The sequence below is a fragment of the Notechis scutatus genome, chromosome 5, assembly GCF_049901735.1.
Source record: "Notechis scutatus isolate UNSWTSFEM ecotype Mainland chromosome 5, rNotScu1.2, whole genome shotgun sequence".
Lineage (NCBI taxonomy): Eukaryota > Metazoa > Chordata > Lepidosauria > Squamata > Elapidae > Notechis > Notechis scutatus.
In genome coordinates, this window is record NC_142013.1 from 82,672,654 (window position 1) to 82,694,839 (window position 22,186).

General features: G+C 37.8%; 1 long non-coding RNA gene across 1 annotated transcript in view; it reads right to left on the bottom strand.

Annotated features, from left to right (window-relative positions):
- Positions 1-22,186, bottom strand: part of LOC148130553 (uncharacterized) — a 95,539-nt gene that overhangs the window by 3,918 nt on the left and 69,435 nt on the right. The window lies entirely within an intron of this gene.

Sequence of the window (22,186 nt, forward strand, 5' to 3'; positions counted from 1 at the left end):
TTGTATCTCACTCTTTGTACAGTTGCTCAAGAAAGGACACATCACTCTCTGTCCTTTTAGTTTTCTTCCCAACAGGAGTCCTGTGCTTTGGCTGAGGGAGAAGGACTTGTCCAAAGTTTCCTAGTGAGCTTTTAGGGCACGGGTGTCATACTCAAGGCCCATGGACGGAACTGGCCCATGGGGTGCTTAAATCTGGCCCGCGGGACCAGCCTAGAAATAGCAAAGGACTGGCCCACGGTGCTTCTGCTACTGAAAATGAGGCGAGGGAGGCCTGCATGCAGCCCCCATGCCCCTTTCTGGGCCTGGATGGCCTCCTGCAGCACTCTTGCAACCAAAACGGGGCACGGAGTTTTGGATGCCAGAGTGCTGCAGGAGGCCATCCAGGCCCAGAACGGGACATGGTGGGCTGTGTGTGGTTCTCTGTGCTGTGTTTTGGCTGCCACAGTGCTGTAGGAGGCCTTCCTTGATTCAGAAGGTTATAAAAGGGAGGAAAGGTAAAATATTTTACCTTTCAGGCTTGTAGGATTCTGCTACTGAAGCCTATTCTGCTACTATAGCCAATAATTTATAGTTCTAGTCTTCCTATGAAGTCAGTTTCTTGATCTGATATCATAAGGTGATCAAGTAGATCAAGAATGTATTAAAAAAACAAAACCAAAGAAATGTACACCTCACTATTTTTATAAAACCATGTCATGGCCACCACCGCCACACACACACCCCAGCCACACACACCCAGCCCTCTGAGGTCATACACAACCCTGATGCGGCCCTCAGTGAAATTGAGTTTGGCACCCCTATTCTAGGGCAAAGGTAGACGTGATCCTCAATATCCATGAGGCTGACCCAACATCTTAGCCATTCCCCACATTGATTCTTTTCTACTAGAACATGCAGTTTTCAAAATCTTTCCTATACTAGTGTGAAAAAGCATATTGATTCCTGCTTATGTTCATCTTTACTTTATCCTTTTGGCTGAGTTTGTATAACATTAAAAATACATCCGAATAACAAGCTATCCTGGACCATTAAAGAATTTAATTGTTAGATGACTGTTAAAGGCTTAATTGAGAGTTAAGCAACCGTCTTCTTCCTGTGAGCACACTAAACATTGAGATTGCGTCGTAGGTGTTCTTGGCAATGACAACCATAGGAGAAATGGCCAATTACAAAACTGTCATTTTCCAGTAGGCAAACTAATTTTTTCTCTACTCTCCGTTTCCCCCAGTTTAGCCTGACAAAACAAAATGTTGGGTTATTAAAAATACTATTTTCTTTTCTTTCTTTTTATGAAATGAATCTTTCACTCTCAAAAGCAAGCCATTCTGTATTAAAATTATGCTGGCATAATCAGTAACTGGATTTCTAGAAATTACAATAGACAATGAATTTTTGCATAGTTTTCAGTGCACTGAGCTAAACTTTCCCAATCAAATATTCCCTGTAAATGCTTTGGATTTCAACTCCTGATGCAATCTCCAGCTTGTTTGTCAGTGGCCACACTGATTGTGTGTATTCTACGTGTTGAAATCTAGCATATCTGATATTGCACATGCACTTCTTCCTAAGCAAGAAGCCTAATTACAAAATTTAAAATACAACTACTGCTGGACCAAAATTTGTGGAAGATCTAAACCTATATGTCTTTCAAAATCATTATTGCACTTCCTAAATGTCTCGGCCTATGTCTGTTTTTGTAGATCTTCAAAAAAGAGAAAACTAAAGATGAATGAATGAGCAATTTAAGTGTAATTTCTCAATATTTTTACTATCTTTCTTACTTGTCACAATAATTTTTTTAAAAAAATACAGTCATGTTTTATGCACATAAACACACACAAATTAAAATTCCATTAACTTCTATAAATTGTCTAAATTTTCTTTTGTGTAATTCAGAGTTTCTTAATCATGCCAAAGGCATGGACCTTGTTGTTTCTATTTCTTATATTATATTCAGTCAACAGCTTAAAAGTGAAACAATTGTCTCTGAGCCTTGCATGTGTTCTCAGTCATTTTTTGAAATTGTAGATGATACTGTATTTTTCGGAAGAAATTGAGTGAGACTGTGTAAATGTACTTTCTTAACTATCTGAGTAACAACAAATAGCTCAGATGTGCTATTCCATTACAACACACTAGAGTTTTGAAACTCTGATGAAAAGTACGTGCTGTACATGAAAATGAATGATCTCTTTTTCCCCCTATAATTCATTTATAAATTTAATTAATTAATTAATTAATTAAATAAATAAATAAATAAAATTAATTTATTTTAAATAATCTGTAAAATCCTCTATGATTGAATATTCCCAAGCTATTAGGAATTACACTTACTCATTATTCATTTGCTTTTAGGCTATGAGTTAAGATTTTCCTCTTTAACCGTGCTTTTTCAGTATGAATTATCTGAGATATTTTAATTGTATGTACTATATTTAATAATTTCTCTTCTGGCTTGTTATTGTAAGTTGCTGTTGCAACAATATATTCTCTGACATACTCCACAGCAGGCCTCCCATCCTGCTTCAATGACATTAATGCTTCTTAATGCTTCTTCATATTGATGTATCCTTGACCTATTTTCAAATTGAACTTTGAGTGCATCCAAAAACAAACCAACATCAATCAATCCCTTTGCATGCACACTGTGCAACTCTGCAGCCCAATCGGCAGCATCACCTGTTAACACTGTAGTTATCGCAACTATAATAGACCATTGAGAAGGATAGCAATTTGAATATAATCCTAGGTGGTTCACAATTTGGCTTAAAAATAATGCTACCGTAACTTTCCTCTCAGCTACTCTTTGTACACAAGACAGAATTTAAATACCTAACATATATTTTAAAAGAGTGTCCACATTAGTGATAATGCTCCTACAACCCTCATCAATATAAACAAGTATTTAAAAATGGCCAAACTTAAGTAGAATTCAATATTGGTGAGTGGGTTAATGGTAACATACTAATCCATTTGTCAAATAAAAAGGTGTTTAAGTTCCTTTTAAGCAGTAGTGGTTATAATGCAAAACTGAAGGCTAACTCACTGCTCACTCCAGGGGTTTGATTCTGAGTGGCTCAAGGTTGACTCAGCCTTCTATCCTTCCGAAGTTGGTAAAATGAAGGGGAAATATGCTGAGTCTGTAAACTGCTTAGAGAGGGCTATGCACTATGGAGCAGTATAAAGCACTATGAAGCATATAAGTCTAAGTGCTATTGCTATTTAAATATCATTACAGAGGCAAAGGCAAGAGGATGAAACAGAGTTTGAAGAAGGTCTGAAAACCCAAAACCAGGAGATTACAACTTTGGAAAGGAGAACAGAAAGATCCTGCCCAGAGAAATCCAAGGAACTAAACAGGATTCTAAGAGAAAGAATCATAAATACTAGAGAATGCAGTGGGAGGTTATGACTTGAGAGATATAAATGCAAACATCAGTAGTTTAAATGGAGAGCTAGTGAAAAACAGTGTCTTGCAGTGAAACATGACGATAGCGTGGAAATTCTGAGCAACAACCGCTCAGAATTAGGGGATAGAAAATTTGGAACTTGCTAGGAGCTTATTTGTAGTAATCTAAATTTGAAAAAGTCCATAATGCTTGAGAAAGTTGAAAGAAAAAAGACAAAAAGAGCTAGTCAGTGGTGGATAGATTATATTATCACACAAATGAAAAGATTAAAAGGCCAAAATGAAGATAAGCCTTTATGGAAACCACTTGCTAAGATTTGATATTAACTGTATGGCACTTAAGTTTGTAACAGCCCAGGAAATAAGTGTGTGTACTTATTATGTACCAATAAAAAATTTGGACTGTTCCATCAAAAAACTTATGATTCTACAGATATTCATCCAATAAAAACTAGCTACTTGCTGCAGAATACAATGTCTATTGACTTCCATCAAGATTCAGAGCTTGAGAATGGGAGAAACTGAGACAATCAGGAAATAAGTGAAAGGAAACAAAAGAGAATGGAAAGATCCTGGCTGAAACCTTACAAATCTTTGACATATCCTTCCTTGACTTGAACCCAAGAGGATTTTCAAGATAAAATTATCAGAATACATTCTGCTCATTATCAAGGATCACAAGCATTGCTGTGATTGGAAATCCTGATCATGAATCTAGGAACTCAGAGAAAGTCTTTAAAGGTTAAACAAGCCATTATTGTATATGGGAAAGTTCCTGGGCCAGTAATCAGCCATGCAATACCATCTTCAAGTATTAACTTGAAGATAAAAAGGAGTCAAAAGAGCCTCAACTGGGAAAACAGTATCAGATTGTGTATCAGGTGCTGCTGTTAGGTCTGAAAAAAAACATAAAGCATTGGAAGTTCTCTACCAGAATATAATTTTATTAAAAACATAAGTGTTATTTAGTGTAATTTATATGTTATGAGTGCAGATGAAAAGGAAAATTACTATTGAAATAATGCTTTTCTGTTTACATGTTCTTTTCCTTTGTAAATATTGTTTGCTGAAACAGAAGTTATGTTACTAGTTTAAAAATTAGTCTTAGAGAATCCAAAAGAATTGAAATTGAGCTAGAAATTTTAAAAAATGTAGTCCCAATTCTTTGAAATCTCCTTTAAAGACAGAGTAAAGGAAGAAAATTTAAAACCATTTTCCAGAAAATAAGTAAAACCTCAATTTAATGGACCATTTGCACAAGAGGAATGTCTGCTAAATCTAAATGTCCATTAAATCAGAAATTATATTATTTGCATTGAATTACATTGTTTGCATAATTATGTAATTGATGTAAATGAACTCATTTCTAGTAAAGTGCTGCTTAAATGTAGATTAGTCCAGTAAATTTGAGCAGTCCAAATAAAGAAGGAAGCTTATTCCAAAATCTATTAAATTGTGGGGTTATTCATATATTATTTTAGATGGCTTACTTATTTGATTTGTTTTAAAAAGTTCCATAAAATGTTAAAGTTGCCATTACTAAAATAGTAAAACAAATTCAATGCTGATATGTCTAGTGAATAAATACATAGGTCATATCAGTTTATTGTCCCCAATCTTTCTGATTTAAATAAACTGGTTGAGAGGGAGTCAGTCTTGAACAGGTCTCCATTTCAAAGAAACTGCAAGAAGTCTGGAAATGTCTTTCTGTGGTCAGAATGGATCTGAACTGGAAAAGAATACACAGTCTCCGTTACCTAAAGGGAACTGAATATATAGTTATATATTGACTGACTTCTGTCTGTCAACGTTAAAGCAATTTGGAATTTCCCTGAATGTACAAGAACAAAAACGTGTACGGAAAATCATAGGATTCAAATTAGAAAAAGATCATACTGTTAGTTGTGGAAAAATATTCAAAATATAACAAGCCTGCAAAAGCAGAGAGTAATTATAAATACATTTTATTGGGACTTGGCTAGAATTCAACAACCATATATATTGTTATTGATGTGATTCAGAATCTTGGTATCTTTGATTCTGGTTTACATTTTCAATGTTTTCTTTCAATCTTTGCATGTGATTTCCTAGCTTTTGGTCTTTAGCTGTTTACAGGAATTAATATATAAAATCTCAACAGAAGTTATTAGTTAAGGCAAAACAACTATGTATTCAAAAATCCACATAGCTTCCTTTTCAGAGCAGATGTTGCTGATCAATGCTTTACTTGACATTGCTTGAATACGAACAAGCAATGCTAGTCCTTCATCAACTTATTCTCTCCCCTGGAATTCAACCTGAATGCAAATTTAAGGCCATTATTCCATGTTCTTCATTCAGAGATAAAACAGTAGCTAATTATTTGGGGAGTCCTGTGATTAAGTTTGAGACCCAAAACAAGCTCACTGGAAAAACTGGCAGAAGGACTCAAAGTCAAAAGCAGATTTTCACCTAGCAAGGGTTTTGACAAGTAGGAGCTTATGCGTACAGTTTCCATGGATGCACAATTGGCCAATGAGTGCTTGCCCAGAGCAGAGTTCATTCGGATGTATGTACTTGTTTTTCAAATTTATACAGCTAACCATTTCACAAAGCTAGTGAGCCTGCAAGAAAAGTAAAAAGTAAAGATAAGGCTTAATTTTCATCACAAAAGACTTCCAAATAACCCTATTAGTTCAGCTGTTGATGTATTTAGTTGGTCCGTCCTATCTCTCCCTGTTTTCTGAATTTTTTTTTTACCTTCAAATATTGTATTCATAAGGACTGCATTGAGGAGGCAGAGTCTACTGATCCAGCATGAGAACAGTGAGAAATATTGCTGGCAACAAAGAAATACTGCTGGTTCAGCGTAGATGCTAGGGTCAGGACATAATGTGTCTCACTGTTGGGATGCTTCCTCCTTATTTAAAGAAAACTCTTGAGAAAGGACCTTGATGGGCAACATTTCTTCAGTTGTGTGAAATGTATCTGTCCATTAACTTCTCCTTTTTATCTTTTTTTTTCTTTCTATTTTGAAAGAAAGGATAAACTTATCCTGCTTGGTCAACCACTTTGCAGGACTTGGCTTTAAACTGTTGCATCATTCGGTGTGTTGTCTAGAAAACACTGAACAGACTGAAGCTATTCCCATTATTTAGGTACTTAATGCCAATTAATCCCTATTTATAGAACCAAAGATCTCCAAAGATAATTCAATCTTATCCACCTCTTTAATTTCTACAATTATTCTTGAATGTACAGTATATCAAATGAATATATGCTTGGTAGTAAATAAGAGTTTACCTATTCATAATAAGTTTGTCCAGGTGACAGAATACATCAATATTCTTTTTTTTTTTTTTGAAGTTTCATATCTGTCTCCTAGTAAAGGCCTTGTCAAAGTGAGTATCAAATTGCAGCTTAAAAAGGGAAAGGAAAAAAAAACCATCTAATATTTAGAACCTAAGTTCAAAGTCGGTATCTCCAGGAATGTTATCCTATGAAGCAAAGGATACCTTAAACAGGTCTTATTTTGTACAGGTGGCCCTTGCTTAATGACCACTCATTCAGTGACCATTCAAACTTTAGACCAGGGATCCCCAAACTTGGCAATTTTAAGACTTGTGGACTTCAACTCCCAGCATTCCCTAGCCAGCTGACTAGAGAATTCTGGAAGTTGAAGTCCACAAGTCTTAAAGTTGCCAAGTTTGGAGACCTCTGTGGGCTGGGAGAAAATTTTGGAGAAATCTCACCCCCAGAGCACCCCCCAAGGCAATTAATCCAGGCTGCGCAGAAACACAAGGCTGCGCTGTCCACATGGCCTGCGGGAACCCTCCCCGCCCACTCACTCCTTACCCAGCAAACTTGCCTGCTAAATTGCTATTTTTCGGACCATCAGATGTTCTGCTGTGCTGGGAGATTAGCTAGGAAGCAGGAAATGGTTGGATTTCACAGCCAAACCTGCCTTAGGACTGAAGGTTCTATTATTCAGTGCAGACTCACAGCAAGCAAATTTTATGTGACAGACTGAGCTAGCCGATTCTGTGAGTACCTCAATCTGCCTGCCTGCTTTGTCTGATTTTGAGTAAAAACTGCTCTTTTTTTAAATAAAAAAGTTCAATATTTACATATATGGTGTGTTGTGAGTTAATTTTGTGAATTTGCTTGCTAGCAAATTTTATGAGTTTGCTTGCAAGCAAATTTTATGTGACAGACTGAGCTAGCCGATGGCAGATAAATAGATCTCTGAATGAATCTGTGATTCTGTGAGCAACTCAATCTGCCTGCCTGCCTTGCCTGATTTTGGGGAAAAATTGCTCTTTTTTAATAAAAAAATCCAATATTTATATAAATATTTATAATATTTACATACAAGCCATGCCTAGCCAGTCACATGACCACCAAACCACACCCACAAATTAGGCCATGCCCACAGAACCGGTTAGTGGTCCCTGGGATTTAAAATTATGAGTTTGGTGGTCCCTGAGGTCCAAAAGGTTGGCGACCCCTGCTTTAAACAATGCTGAAAGAGTTGTGGTTATGACTAATCCTCGGAGTTCTGACTATTGCAGCATCCTTACAGTTGCACACAATCATGTGTCATGTGGCCACCATTTGTGACTTTCTGCTGGCTTCCCTACTGATTTACTTACCGAAACCCAGCAATGATCACAAATAGTGACCAAGTGATATCCTCATTTAACAAGTCACAGTGATTCCCGTAATAATAGCTATTTGGAGTGCCAGAATTGCTGGCACTAAACAATACAGTCGTGTAACATCACACTTTACAACTGCATTGTTTAACAATGGCAATTCTAATCCCAATTGTCATTGTCAGCCAAGGGCCATCTATATTGCCAAAGAATGGTTATGTGATTCTTTTCTCCATGTGCCAAAACTGATCAAGTGTGCTCTAGATTTTAGGGGTCTGCACTATTAATTGCTATGATGTTTGCAACAGAAGTACTGTTTTTGTATCTGATTCTTAGTAACCAAGCATAAAATCCCAGTACACAACTCTGCATTTTCCTGTACGTGTTGCTAGCCAAGGGCTTTCATATAATAAAGTGAGTCATTTTAAAGAGCATTGTTTTTATACATTTAATGGAAGAGGGCACCAATGAAACTAATGAATTTAAATACGGTGATATGCCCATATAATATTGTTACTTTGGGATAACTTCAGTTATCCACATATCTTGCATTCCTTGGCATAAGGTCAGTCTACTAAGCATTTTAAAGGAAGGAATGCACATGTCTTCAATCAGACCCCTTCCCCCCAACCCAACCTGAATTCAACTTCCAATGATCTACTGTTGAGTGTCAAAAGTAACATTTTCTAACCTCTGTTTGCATACCAGTGCCATGCAGTCTGAATACTTCATTTCATTGTAGGCAAATTCCTCTCCCTCACTTGGCTTGATTTTGCCTTCTAAAATGAACAATGCCTTGAAATCAGCTGAAAACCAGGACCATGGTGTCATAAGCAATCCAACTTAGGGGTCTGTCACTGAGTTCTCACTAGCTCAACTTTTCCCTGTTTCATTCTGAGTGTTCTACGGTAATTCAGTGTAACTATTTTCAAAGACTGTGTGATTGACAAGTTAGATATAGAAGGGAATGCAGGTGGGGCACCACTGAGAGATTGTATGAAGAAAATAAGTGACAAGGTATTTGGTTTATCTGACTTACAGTGTTCTGGATACCATTTCATTCCACTAAGCAAAATTCCTAATAGGGGTTTCTGCAGAGTCCCAATTCTTGCTGGAGCAGCAAATGTCAACTATAGCCAGGAAAAACAGCACAGATTTGCCTGGTGTACCAATTGCTTCTTTTCCTATATCAAGACACCTTATTCACAATTACTTGTGCTTCATGGGTTATTACAGGGTGCTTTACACAAGGTTTCCCTTATTATTAGGATTATTAGGAAGCTACAACTATAGAATACTGTATTAAAGTAGTAGTTATGGGTCTGCTTTGGTACACCTCTGTGGCACCATTACTGAATGAGCTGTATCAGTTACCAATGGACTTCTGAGTGGAGTTCTAGGTGCTAGTTGGCATTTATAAAGCTTTATATGACATTTGGCGAAGAGAGTTCCCACAGAATGGGTATGTTCCATTGTCCTTGACCATTCAGTATCATCCAACAATTAACATGCTTCCCTTCTATTAGGTAATGTCATCTTACTAGACCCAAGGAGTGTATTTATTTATTTTGTCAAAAGCTTACAATACAATAGAAATAAGAATAAACAAGTTTAAATATAAGAAATAGGAACTAATAATTGGGGACAATAGGACAGGGATGGTAGGCACGATTGTATGCTTATGCATGCCCCTTACAGACCTCTTAGGAATGGGGTGTAGCTTTTCTGCATCAACATTCCCCATAATATCTGCATGGCTGTGACCCTGCCTGCTTTCAAATGACCTGCAGGCACTAAGCTGGGATGTTAGGAATCCCCATCTGTATGGCAAAGTGAATAATACTTGCCCAACCCTCCCACCTCCAATACGCATGTTGGAATGTGGTATTAATTGTTGTGCTGTTTTCACCCTTTTAGCCACAGAATTGTATATGTGTGAGTGACTGTATCTGAGAAGAAGCTACACAGTCTGGATGAGAAATGTGAGATTCCATCCTAATTAACTTGCTACAATTAAGACTGGTTATTTACTTTTACAGTTTTAATGTTTTTCATTTCAGACTAGCGGTGCTAAAGGCCTTCCCTGAATTCCATGCTATTCTTCCTTTTCTAATTTTGCCTTGCTATGTGGAGCCTGATGAGGTATAATTGGCAAAAAATACATAACTATTTCCAAGAAAAATAGAATTGTAAAGAGGTTCTTGGTATCTCCAGTGCTGCTATTTGTTCTAATGAATCTGGAGAAAATAGTTGCAAAGAAACAAATCCATTTTATTCTTCACTTTCTGAACTGAAATGTTTAAATCCTTCAGTTACTCTCCTACAACTATTCAAAACAGAGGTGGTCAGGTTAAATTTGAGTTCTAGAAGCGAACTCAAAGGGAAGGCCACCACGTATAGTATGTCATTCTATGTGACGGGCCAAAGAATTAAGAGTTCCCATTCACTTGCATAATTGCTGATGAGGCTTTGCCATTTCCAGTTCTTGTTCATTCAGCCATTTGTCAACATGAGTGTCACTTCATCCAGCATGCAATGATGAACCATCTCTTGATCTGTCATCTTAGAAGTCTTCATTCTGGAATTTCCACATGCTACACAAACTTATACTTATCAGATCAAACTTTCTGCTTCCATTACCTGCTTTGAAAGAGTCTTGTATATTTTCCTCATTTCAAAGTATTTGACCATACCTTAACATAAATAAATATAAAAAGTAAATAGGACAATAAAATGGAAAAACAATATGATAAATATTGGCACCAACCTGCCTTCAGTCGAGGACCTGTATACTGCATGAGTCCAAAAGAGGGCTGTGAAAATATTTACAGACCCCTCACATCCTGGACATAAACTGTTTCAACTCCTTCCTCAAAACGATGCTGTAGAGCACTGCACACCAGAACAACTAGACACAAGGACAGTTTTTTCCCCTAATGCCATCACTCTGCTAAACAAATAATTCCCTCAACACTGTTCAACTATTACAAAGTCTGCACTACTATTACTATTAACCTTCTCATCACTCCTTATCACCCATCTCCTCCTACTGTGACTGTATGACTATAACATTGTCGCTTGTATCCTTATGATTTATATTGACTGTTTCTTAGTATGATTTCATTGCTTATTGTACCCTATGACTATTATTAAGTGTTGTACCTTATGATTCTTGACTCTTGACGAATGTATCGTTTCTTTTATGTACACTGAGAGCATATGCACCAAGACAAATTCCTTGTATGTCCAATCACACTTGGCCAATACAAGAATTCTCTTCTCTTCTCTTCTCTTCTCTTCTCTTCTATTCTATTCTATTCTATTCTATTCTATTCTATTCTATTCTATTCTATCCATTCCATTTTCAGGATACTAGATGAGCAAAACCCATATATAATCCATAACAGCATAATACCTTGTAGAATCTGGTAGGTGGAGAAATCACACTTTGGTTGTTTTCTGGAATATGCCTGACAAGTAGAATCTATGAGATTCAGAGGAGCTTGGAAGTAGGGATGAACAACATCACCTAAATATCACTGAATTCTGAATCTCAAGAGTCCTAGCCAGTTTGGCCACTAATGATGGACAATTGTGTTGTAGTTGAATAATATTGGGAGGTTTGCCTGTTATCCAAGTTTGTTTTATAGATATCTTCGTTAATGTCATCTAAAATGTCATAGAAGTCTGGGATATTAAATAGATTCAAGAACATATTAAAGGGAAATAGATCCGCCTAATCATTTTCCTGATCACCTGAGTCTGATAGGGGCAAGTCCTACTTAACTGAAACATCTTTAGATGTTTAAAATAATGCCCTTTCTAAAAGAAGTACAGTAGCATAGGACTGATTAGAAAGGAACAATTCTTTACTTTCTTAGCATCCAGGAACTTCCCAAAGCAGAAATGAAAACTCATAAGGTAAAAACATCCATAAAACGTCAATATTGAACTACACATTAATAGCAGGATGATTTAGTAGTATTCACCTGAACAGAGAAGGATTACAAATTGGGGGCAAACATCTATTTTCTTTAGGATGGAGTCTTTCTCTTAATGTATGACTTAATTTTGCCTCAGAACAGCAGGGCCATAGCAGCCAATGCAGCGATCTAATTAGAGGAGGGGGCTTTGAAAGTCTAGACCAAAGTTCCTTCCAGTTTCAGTTATTTTAAAAGAGAGAGATGTGAATTAAGAGGCTTACTTGTGGCTTTCAGGGCTACAATTCATTTTCTTTTAAAATATTGAACAATGAATTTCATGGTACAATTTGGGGTCTTGTGGACTTTAATCCTTAAATTATTGGGAACTGAAAAGTTCTTCTTTTTTTTGTATTTTTCCAGGCAATGATAAATCAATTTGCTGTGATTAAAGCAATACACTTGAATGTCAATTCACAATTACTTTTCTCCTGTGAAGAGAATTATATAGAGCTGGGGTACACCGATTGTCCTGAGGACGATGACAATTTGTTCAGAAGTAAATGTTTCCTTAGGATGAATAGAAGAGTGAATCAATTCAGGACAAAAATATAGTTTCTGAATCCATAAAATCTTATCAGTGGAACCTGTACATTTTCACATAAACTCTGTTATTTTGGAAAGGCTCTAAGAAGGAACTGCCTATTGAAAACTTGTTCACATAGCTTCTTGCTCATTTGGGTTTAGAATTTAAAGATCTAAGCAATTCCATCTGGTAATAAAGTGCTTCTGTGATTTGCCAAAACAATCCTCCCAGGCAAAAAGAAAGGTCAAAGAGCATGTCTCTGAAATCCAGAGAGAATGTTTTCTAGTAAATGTAGCTGAACACAACATACTTTAAATAAAAAAGCCTCAAATATCATGTAAGAAGATATCAAGTGCTTCCCAGAAGTTCATTAGCCATTGCAAATCTCCATCTCTTACTCAAAAGTCATGTTTATAATATAAATTTAGCCTTCCAAAGGATTCAAAAGAGTAGCCATGCAGACATTAAGAAAAAGATTAATGACAAAAATCCCATTTTAAACAAAATAATTAAAATTAGGTACAATATGCTATAGACATATTATATGAGAACTTATATTTGAGTAATCAGAATACATGACTAGGTGTATAATACATTTTCATCCTATAGGTCAGTGCTTTCCAACTGTGGTAAGTTGAAAATGAGTGGACTTCAGTTCCCAGAATTCTTAACAAAGGCAATGATAGCTGTGGAATCCTGGTAGTTGGTCCATATATTTCGAAATGGCCAGGGCTGGGAACCCCTGCTATAGGCAAGTGAAAGGGCTGCTAGCCTGAGGACTGAAATAGTCAATCAATATGAGGAACAGCAGGGAGAACTTCCGGTTTGCCAGGCTTCGGCAGCGGCAGGGATTCACGATCCTGTGCGATCCCTGTAGCGCTAGCCGTCTTGGTGCCTCCGATCCCGACGGGTCTGGAGGCTAAGGCTGCCCCATAGAGGCAGCCGAAGATAGGGGGATCTGGAGAGGGGTTTGGGGGCATTGCAGACCCCCTCCCCAGCCGGCAAAACCCCCTTCTCTCAAGGCGGTGGAGCGGCGGTCTGTAATGGCTGCCACGAAGAAGCCGGCAGCTGGGTAAGACTCTGCAGGAGGAAGAGGGAGAAAGTTTTGAAGAGAAAGGTTTTTTTGGCTGAACCAGGACTTTAAGATATACCTAACATCCTGAAAACCATGACTTTTTGAACGATACTTTGTTCCCAGAGGAGATTTTCAAACGGCGAATTTGAGGTGCTGAAAGGGAAAGTTTACTCTCCTTCCCTACGGAATTAACAAATGGACATTGAGAAACCTGTCTTTTTATAGAAGGTAAAAACTTGGCTCTTTGTTATAAGTGGGAAGGGAGAGGACAAATATATATATATATATATTAAGATCTTGTTGGAGGAGATGCCTTGAAGATTTTGAGACTAAATTAATTGCAACAAGGCTCTAAAATACAGACTGGGCTTTTTTTTTTTTTTTTACTGATATTACCCCAGGAAGAGAAAGTGAGAACTTTGTGCTTTGTTTGGACTGATTGATGACTCTGGGACTTTGGGGAATTGTTTCAACTTTTGAAACATCTTGGTTGTTTTAAGAAGAAGAAGAAGGGGGGGGGGAGAGAGAAGAAAGAAAAGGTTTATAATGGCTTTACCTGTTGATGAACTTAGAAAGGAATATGGAAAAATAAAGAAAGAAGGCAAGGACGCTGTGGAAGAAGCCTTTCATTTTTTAGAAATGGCGCTTGCTATTTGTCAGCAAACACAACAACAGATGGAGGAGGAGGAGGAGGAGGAGGAGGAGGAGGAGGAGGAGGAGGAGGAGGAGGAAGAAGAAGAAGAAGAAGAAGAAGAAGAAGAAGAAGAAGAAGAAGAAGAAGAAGAAGAAGAAGAAGAAGAAGAAGAAGAAGAAGAAGAAGAAGAAGACATCTTTAATGAATCCAAAAGTTTAATTAAGAAAGAAAGGAGAAAGAGAGGAAGGAAAATGAAGGATTTAAGACTTAAAAAAACACCCAAGAAAGAGAAAAATAAGATGCAAAATCAACACAATGTTAGAAAACAAAAGAAAAAAGGAATACAACAGAGAGGGGAAGCTAAAAAGGCGGAGGTTAGAAGGGGGGGTGGTGGTAAAAAGGCCAGGTGGGAAAAGAAAGGAAGGGAAAGGGGGGGGGAAGCCACAAAGGTATGAAACAAGATGGGAAAAAGGGAAATTTTTTAGGGATAAAGGGTAATGTATAATCTTTTTAAAAAGAAGATTCTGCAAGGTACATAAGATGGTATTGTAGTATTTGTATTAGAAATAGAAAATTAGAATGTTATAAGAATTAATAAAATATTAAAATATTGAAATGTTTAGTAATGATAGACTTCAAAATTTAACAAAATATTAAAGGGAATGTTTAAAACATTGAGTTTAATTACAGAGTTTAATTGACTATTGTGTTGATGTTATTATAAATTTATTACTGTAGCATTTGTTTTTGAAATAGATAATTGGAATGTTACAAGATTTAATATTTAGATTTATTATTTAATTATGTATTTAATCATTTTGGATTTACTATTTCTTCTTTTTTTTAAAAGTTAGTAGGTAGAATGTACTAAGCAGAATCAGATTGGGAACTAGGTGTTATTTTAAATGTCAATTTAGGGGGATGATAGAAAGGCATCATACTTTGATTAGTGATTCCAGGAGAAATCTTTTTTTTTTTACTATAGGGAATGAGATAAATGGATAATTTGGGAAGAATGGGCAAAAGATACAAGTATAATGATTTAAATTAAAATGAAATAAATAAAATAGAATTAAGAAGAGTGAAAAGCGGGGAGAAGCTATATAGAAGATATAGAATGGTAAATAAGATAGGTAATGGCATATAAGATGAACATGAATTCAATTGAAACCCATATAAAGAGAGGTAATCTGGGGCCAAGCTACTTTCTAAAAAGAAGTTTTATGTTTTTGTGTTTTGTGTGTTTATGTTTGTTTGAGAATTGATAAAACCTTGGAGGAATGTTGGATGGGAATAACGGTAAACAAGTCAGAGAGAAATGAAGATGATGACTATAAAATGGATAAATATAGGAAAAAATAATAATAATAATGAAATTGAATAAGAGTAAAGAGAAATAATGAGAAATTTGCTAAAAGATATTTATATGTCCATATGGAAATGGGGTAAAATAGAATTATGTTTTATAAAATAATTTTTTATCCGACTTGTAAAAACTTATAATGGAAAGAGGTTTTATGTACTCAATGGCTAATGATGGTTTGTCTTTAAAACTAATAAAATTTGTTTCAAAAAAAATAAAAAATATGAGGAACAGCAAAAATATGTATTTCCTGTATATCTGGTGACCAATTGATTATGTAACATTAAGTCACTGTTGACTTGGGAGTGCAATGGTGCAATGACTTAATGAGGCTGTAACAGCTGGCCAGAAATGATCTGCACTCCAATGGTTTGAGCTGCCTGCCCTCTGACTCCTGGCCACCGGCAGTTTGAAAGCATGCAATATTGCAAGTAGATAAATAGGTACCACTTTGGTGAGAAAAATCTAGCTGTGTTCATGTGTACTGAAGTAAAAGCCAGCACTGGACCTGGCCAGATGTGAGACAACGCAACACAAGGCAGGCAAGGAAAGGCAAGAACGGTGGAGAAACCCTGAAGAACCAGCTAGTCAGCTGTTGAAGGTTAGTTCATCCCCTGTGGGGTACTAAGGATAGGTACTCAAGCACAAAACAGAATGAACTAGCAATGTAGGCAGTCAGGACTGCATTGTGACTAGCATGTGTCGATTTCCCTCACATTGTATGCTATATGCTAAATAAATAAATAACTCTTGACTCTTGGAGTTCATATAGATAGACTACCTTCAGGATGATTTATGCCAGCCTGATTTTTCCAATTTTCCAATGTAGTACTTAACCACTGCTGCTATCAATCATCTTGCTAGTATAATGTGTCCAAAATATGATGAGTCTTGTAATTTATTGGTAAAAATTGATTTGTTTTACCGTGTTTCTCATATAATAAGGCCGGGTCTTATTTTTTTTTGAACCCCGAAAAAATGGCTAGGTCGCCTTTTTCGGGTGACTTAATTCCCCCTTGCATCTTTGGGCAGGCGGGCGGCGACAGCTTGGATGTTGACCTTGGCGTTGGTGGGCACTTCGTATCGGGTCAACGCAGGCAGCACCATATCCGGTGTGCAACAAAAGTATTTCCTAACGGCAAGCCCCCCACCATTCCCCCATTTTGCATGTTTTAATATAGGCCTTAATTTGGGGGAGGGGCTTAATTTCATTTCATGCCTATAAAACATGCTGGGACTTCCTATTGGGGGAGGCCATATTGTTGGAGAAACAGGGTATTAATAATAATAATACTTTATTTGCGGTCACAGACCAATACACAAGTACAACAAAAGAAGAACGTGGGAAAATTAATCATGAACAGTTGGTCATCAAAAACTTGACTAAGGGGAATTACAGCGTTCTCCTCTGATGGTTACAGCTCTTAAAAATTTTTTGGAAATCTGAGAAGTGATGTATGAGGAGCCATCCCCTAGACAATATAAGAACAAATTACTAACATTGGGTCTAGAAGGGTCTGTTTCAAGGAGAGACAGTAACTTAGATCTGCCTGCGTTATACATAGGGCAATATAAAAGGTCATGCTCCACAGTTTCAACCTCAGCTCTGTCACAGGGGCATAGCCGCTCATTAATCAGGAGCCTCTTAAATTGCCTATCCAGTAGTGCTGAGGGCAAGACATTCAAGCGAGCTAGGGAGAAAGCTCTTCTATACTTGGGAATGGTTAGAGTGTAAAAATAGGAAGCCATCCTCAGTCCGTAATTATTAAATTGGCTGAAGATCAGAGGGGAAGAAGTTTTGTTAGCTCTGGCTCATAGATATTGCAAGTCAATGTCCACAAGCGGTTGGACTACCCTAAATTGGGTGTCCTTAAGGCCATAATCTCCCAGGGCATCCCCTGTAAAACCTAGCAGGTATAATTTCTTCATCAGCTCCCTCTCCCAACGAGAAATATGAGAGTCAGCAAACACCAGGGAGAGGTAGCTACCAGGAACTGCCAGAAAGAGTACCCAAAACCAAAACTTTAAAGGTGTTAATCCACGTCATACATTCGACTGATCGAGTGCCCAGTTCCAGGTACATCGGAGCAAAACCAACACAAGGAGGAAGACCCAGAAGTTTTCTAAGAAAGACAGCCTGGGTTCTTTCAATATAATCCTTGAAGCCCCGTATCCATATGGGAATTCCATAAAGAGTTTGAGCCAAAGTTTTGCCTTTGTAAATATGCAGAGCAGAAGGAATAAATTTGCCTCCTTGGGTATTAAAAAAATCTTAAAATCTGCTGGTGACTACAGGAGGCCGAATTCAGCACCTGGGTTCAATGTCTAGTCCAAGCACCGGTGTCCTGAAATTGAATACCTAAATACTTAAAATGGAAAATCTGCTTAACAGCATTACCATTGATAGCCCAGTTATACAATTTCCAAGCTCTAGAGAAATCCAATACTTTGGATTTGTCATAATTAATGGACAAGTGGTTCTCAGCACAGTAAGACCCAAATGCAGAAAGTAATCTTTTCAGACCTGGCCTTGACAATTAAAGGAGGGCTGCATCGTCAGCATAAAGGAGAAGCGGGCTCTTTGTAGTTGACAGCTTTGGGGCATGGGATTCAATACGTCCAATGTGAAAGGCCAAGTCAGATAAGAATAAATTAAACAAAAGAGGAGCCAGAACACAACCCTGCCTTACTCTGTTCTTAATCGGGATAGGATTTGAAAGTTCTCCCTGCAAACCACACCTGACCTGACTAGAGGTCTGGTTGTACAAGGATCTAATTAGGAACAGAAGATGTCTATCGATAGAACTGTTGAGCAGTTTTGACCACAACAGTCTCCTAGGGACTGAGTCAAACGCTGACTTTAGGTCGATAAAGCAGTAAAAAGTTTGCCACCTGGTATGGTAGTATATTTATCAACCAGGTGCTCTAAGACAAAGCAGTGGTCCAGTGTGGCACAGCCCACTTTAAACCCAATCTGTTCAGCACCAATAATATTGGACTCCTCAACCCAAGTGAGGAGTCTACGTTGGAGATATTTAGCATACAATTTTCCAATGATGGAGAGCAGGCTTATGGGGCGATAGTCAGCTGGATTGTTCCTATTTCCTCATTTAAAAACTGGAACAATAATTGCTAAGCTCCAGGAGGTAGGGATTCTGCCAGAGGTATTGATATGCATGAAGAGTCTTGCTAAGAGAGGAATCCACCACTTGGGATTGGATTCTAGCAGATCGGGGGGTATAGCATCAGGGCCAGGGGCTTTGCCTGACTTGAGTTCGGAGATAAGCTCGGTAATCTCAGCGTGAGTCATGGGTTGCCAGTCAGGAACTGCAGGAGGCATCTGTGGCCCAAGCACGGTCGAACTTGTTGACGCCTGGAAAATTGCCAAGAAATGGTTTTCCCAATTTCTGTTGGAAATACAGCAGAGAGGGAGTTCTTGATGACTTGGCAAGGAGCTGGCAACAATTTGCCAAAATAATCGAGTGTTCTTCTGCTGGATGGAGAGGAGAAGTAGATCCCACTTCTCTCTCTCTTTAGCTCTCTTTTTCTTAGCAATTAGTCCTTTATACTCCCACTTTAAGCGATAGTAGTCCTCTGGTGGGCATTTATCCCCTCGATTACAATAGAGCAGGTAAACCTGATTAATCTGGTTCCTGAGCATCAGACACTCTTTGTCAAACCAAGAATTACTTCTTGAATGATATGGACCACTCTGCCTACAGACGGCTCCTAGCTCCCTTTGAACACTATTAATTAGTGATTCAAAGGCCAAGATTGTCCCTGGGCCACTACTTGTTAGGGCCTGATTGTATAGGCTGAGACACTCCGGAGATGATAAAAAGGAGTGGAACTTTCTTTCAGTATTAGAAGACCATTTGATCCTCCTTGTATACGAGGCCACATAGGGATCTAATATCTGGGGACCCCTAGGGAGATGTATATTTGAGGAAAGCCCAATGATTGTAACCAGGGGGTAGTGGTCGCTCTCTGTAAGGCAGTCCACATAAAAAGCACAGACTGCCTTTCTAAGAAGCTGGGATACCAGCACAAAATCAATAACACTACTCCCACATGAGGAACTAAAAGTAAATTCACCAGCTAGATCACCTAGGGCAGTGGTCCCCAACCTTTTTGTACCAGGGACCGGTTTCAAGCAGAAAATTTTTGCAAGGACCGGGGGAGGAGAGAGAGAAGCTATTCCTTGATCCCGGGGGCTTTTCCTGTCGCCGCAGCTATTCCTAGGTACTCCCATTTGTTTTATTGTTCATTTGTATCTTTTCTTGGCTATCATATGCTTCAGAGTTTCTTCAGCATCAAAATTCAAAAGCATCAATACTCTTTCTATTCTGATTCTTCTTTAAGGCCAACTCTTCCCTTCCGAAAGTGTAATGGGAAAACATAATTTCCTGCATGATTCTGACCTTTGTAGGTATAGACAGATCCTGCCCTATAAATATCTTTTCACTGTTATTACTTATTATATCAATTGCTAATCCATGGTATATTTCTGCCAGCGACTCTAGGCAGCTTCCAGGCAATAAAAACTATTTAGGAAATAATAATTTAAAAACTCCAGTACCTAGCCCCATGACAACATACAGTGAAATGATCCCGCTGGCAAAACCAAGTCTTCAGGGCTTTACGAAAGAGTGTCAAAGTGGGGGACAGTTTAATGTCTGTGGGGATGATGTTCCAAAGGAAGAGAACCACCATGGAGAAGGTCCTTCTTCTGGATCCTGCCAGATGGACCTCCTTCGTGGACAAGACTCGCAACATTCCTTGCCTCCCCACTCTAGGTGGTTAGGTGGATGTGACCAGTAAGACTCTCTCGGATAACACAGTCCCAAACCAAGCAGGGTTTTAAAAATGTCAACCAGCACTTTGAATTGCACCTGAAAGCGAATTGGCAGGTCCCACAGGAGAGGTAACACATGTGCACACCTACCTCTGCACAAAACCTTGTGGGTTTAAGCCTACCTTAGGCTTAAAGTGACCATTTCCAGTCCTTCTTTCTTAACCCTAAGAAGCAAGCAAGGGCAATCCATTTCTGAATTTTTGCCAAGAAAACTGCAGGAACTCATCCAGACAGTTACCTTCAATGACTTGAAGGCACACATACATATAATTATGTCTACAGTTTAATATCTAAGATATATTAGCTTTTATTGCTAATACAAGGTTTTGTATAAATGATATATATCCACATTTTTTTTTACTTTCTTATTTCCAGAATTATAGCTTTTAAAAGTCACAGTATTTGCCTCAGCTAATCTGGTTGGTTTACATTATTCTGTTGATGGGAATGGATTTAGATGAATAATTCACTTATTCAGTATTATTATAATCTCACATAAAATCCCTTTAATTCCTATTATGATTGAATTGTGGACACCATCCCTTTTATGAAGTGAAACAGAAACACCAAGATAACTTATTAAAAGGAAGTGATGAGAACCTCAGAAGTAGATTATGCCCTCAGTGGATCATGAAAATCCACTAAGAACTAGAAAAACAACGATGCATACATCAAAACTGAATGGCTACTAGATGCATCATGCGTAAAGGTATTGTAAAACATTATTTGCACATGTACATGTGTTTTGACTTATTATACTTATGGTACATTGTTTTAATTTGTGGGAAATTGGTGTTCAGATTTGTTAAGAGGCATTAATTCTCAGACCTGCTACTGGCATTGCTTTGCAATGGCTCATTTCTCTTGTTGGTTGATGATTTATTTATATGTTATATTTGGACCTTTCTGCAATCTAGATTAGGGGTGTCAAACTCATGGCCCACAGGGCAGATGTGTCACGTGCCGGCCCCACCCCTGCTTGGTTTAGCGAAGGGGGAGAAATCCCGATACATCACGTGACGACGCCATGATGACGCGAGTTTGACATCTGATCTAGATGATTATGGAATTAATACTGTATGATACAGAAAACACTATAACAATGGAAAGCATGCAAGTCATCATAGAATCAGATCTCAGTAATAATGGCAATTACCTAAAAATAAAGTAAAGCAGAACCTTTCAGAACAGCATCTTTCTGAAATGCTGGAAGGGGCATCTCAGGAAGGGGAACTGCACAATCTTCAACTGTTGTTTTTCCAGAGAACTGGCACTGTTCCTGAAATGGCTGACACCTCATGAAAATCTTCTGCCACCCACGATTCCCTGAGAAAGCAGCCAGTGTCAGCAATTGCTCACAATAAGAGCAGACCAGAGGGCTGTCATAGTCTATGACAAAGCAAATGAGAGGTTTAATCAACCACTTCATTCCCACACAATTGAAGAAATGGATGAGAAGGAAGCTATGTCTTTAAATATATATTTTATGTAGATATCGTTGTTTCGTTTGAACTCCCTGAGTCATTTGGGGTTTAATGACTTTTTTTTTCTGTAGGAAGTTTTTGCTGAAACATTTTCTGTTGCGGTTCAAGTTTATGCAGCAAACTATTCCTGAGATCTGTGATTACACCAAGAGTTTCCTTTCACTTTTTATTTTATTCTAACTGTACCTGGGTTGTGGAAAGTAGATATCTCATACACAGATATCTA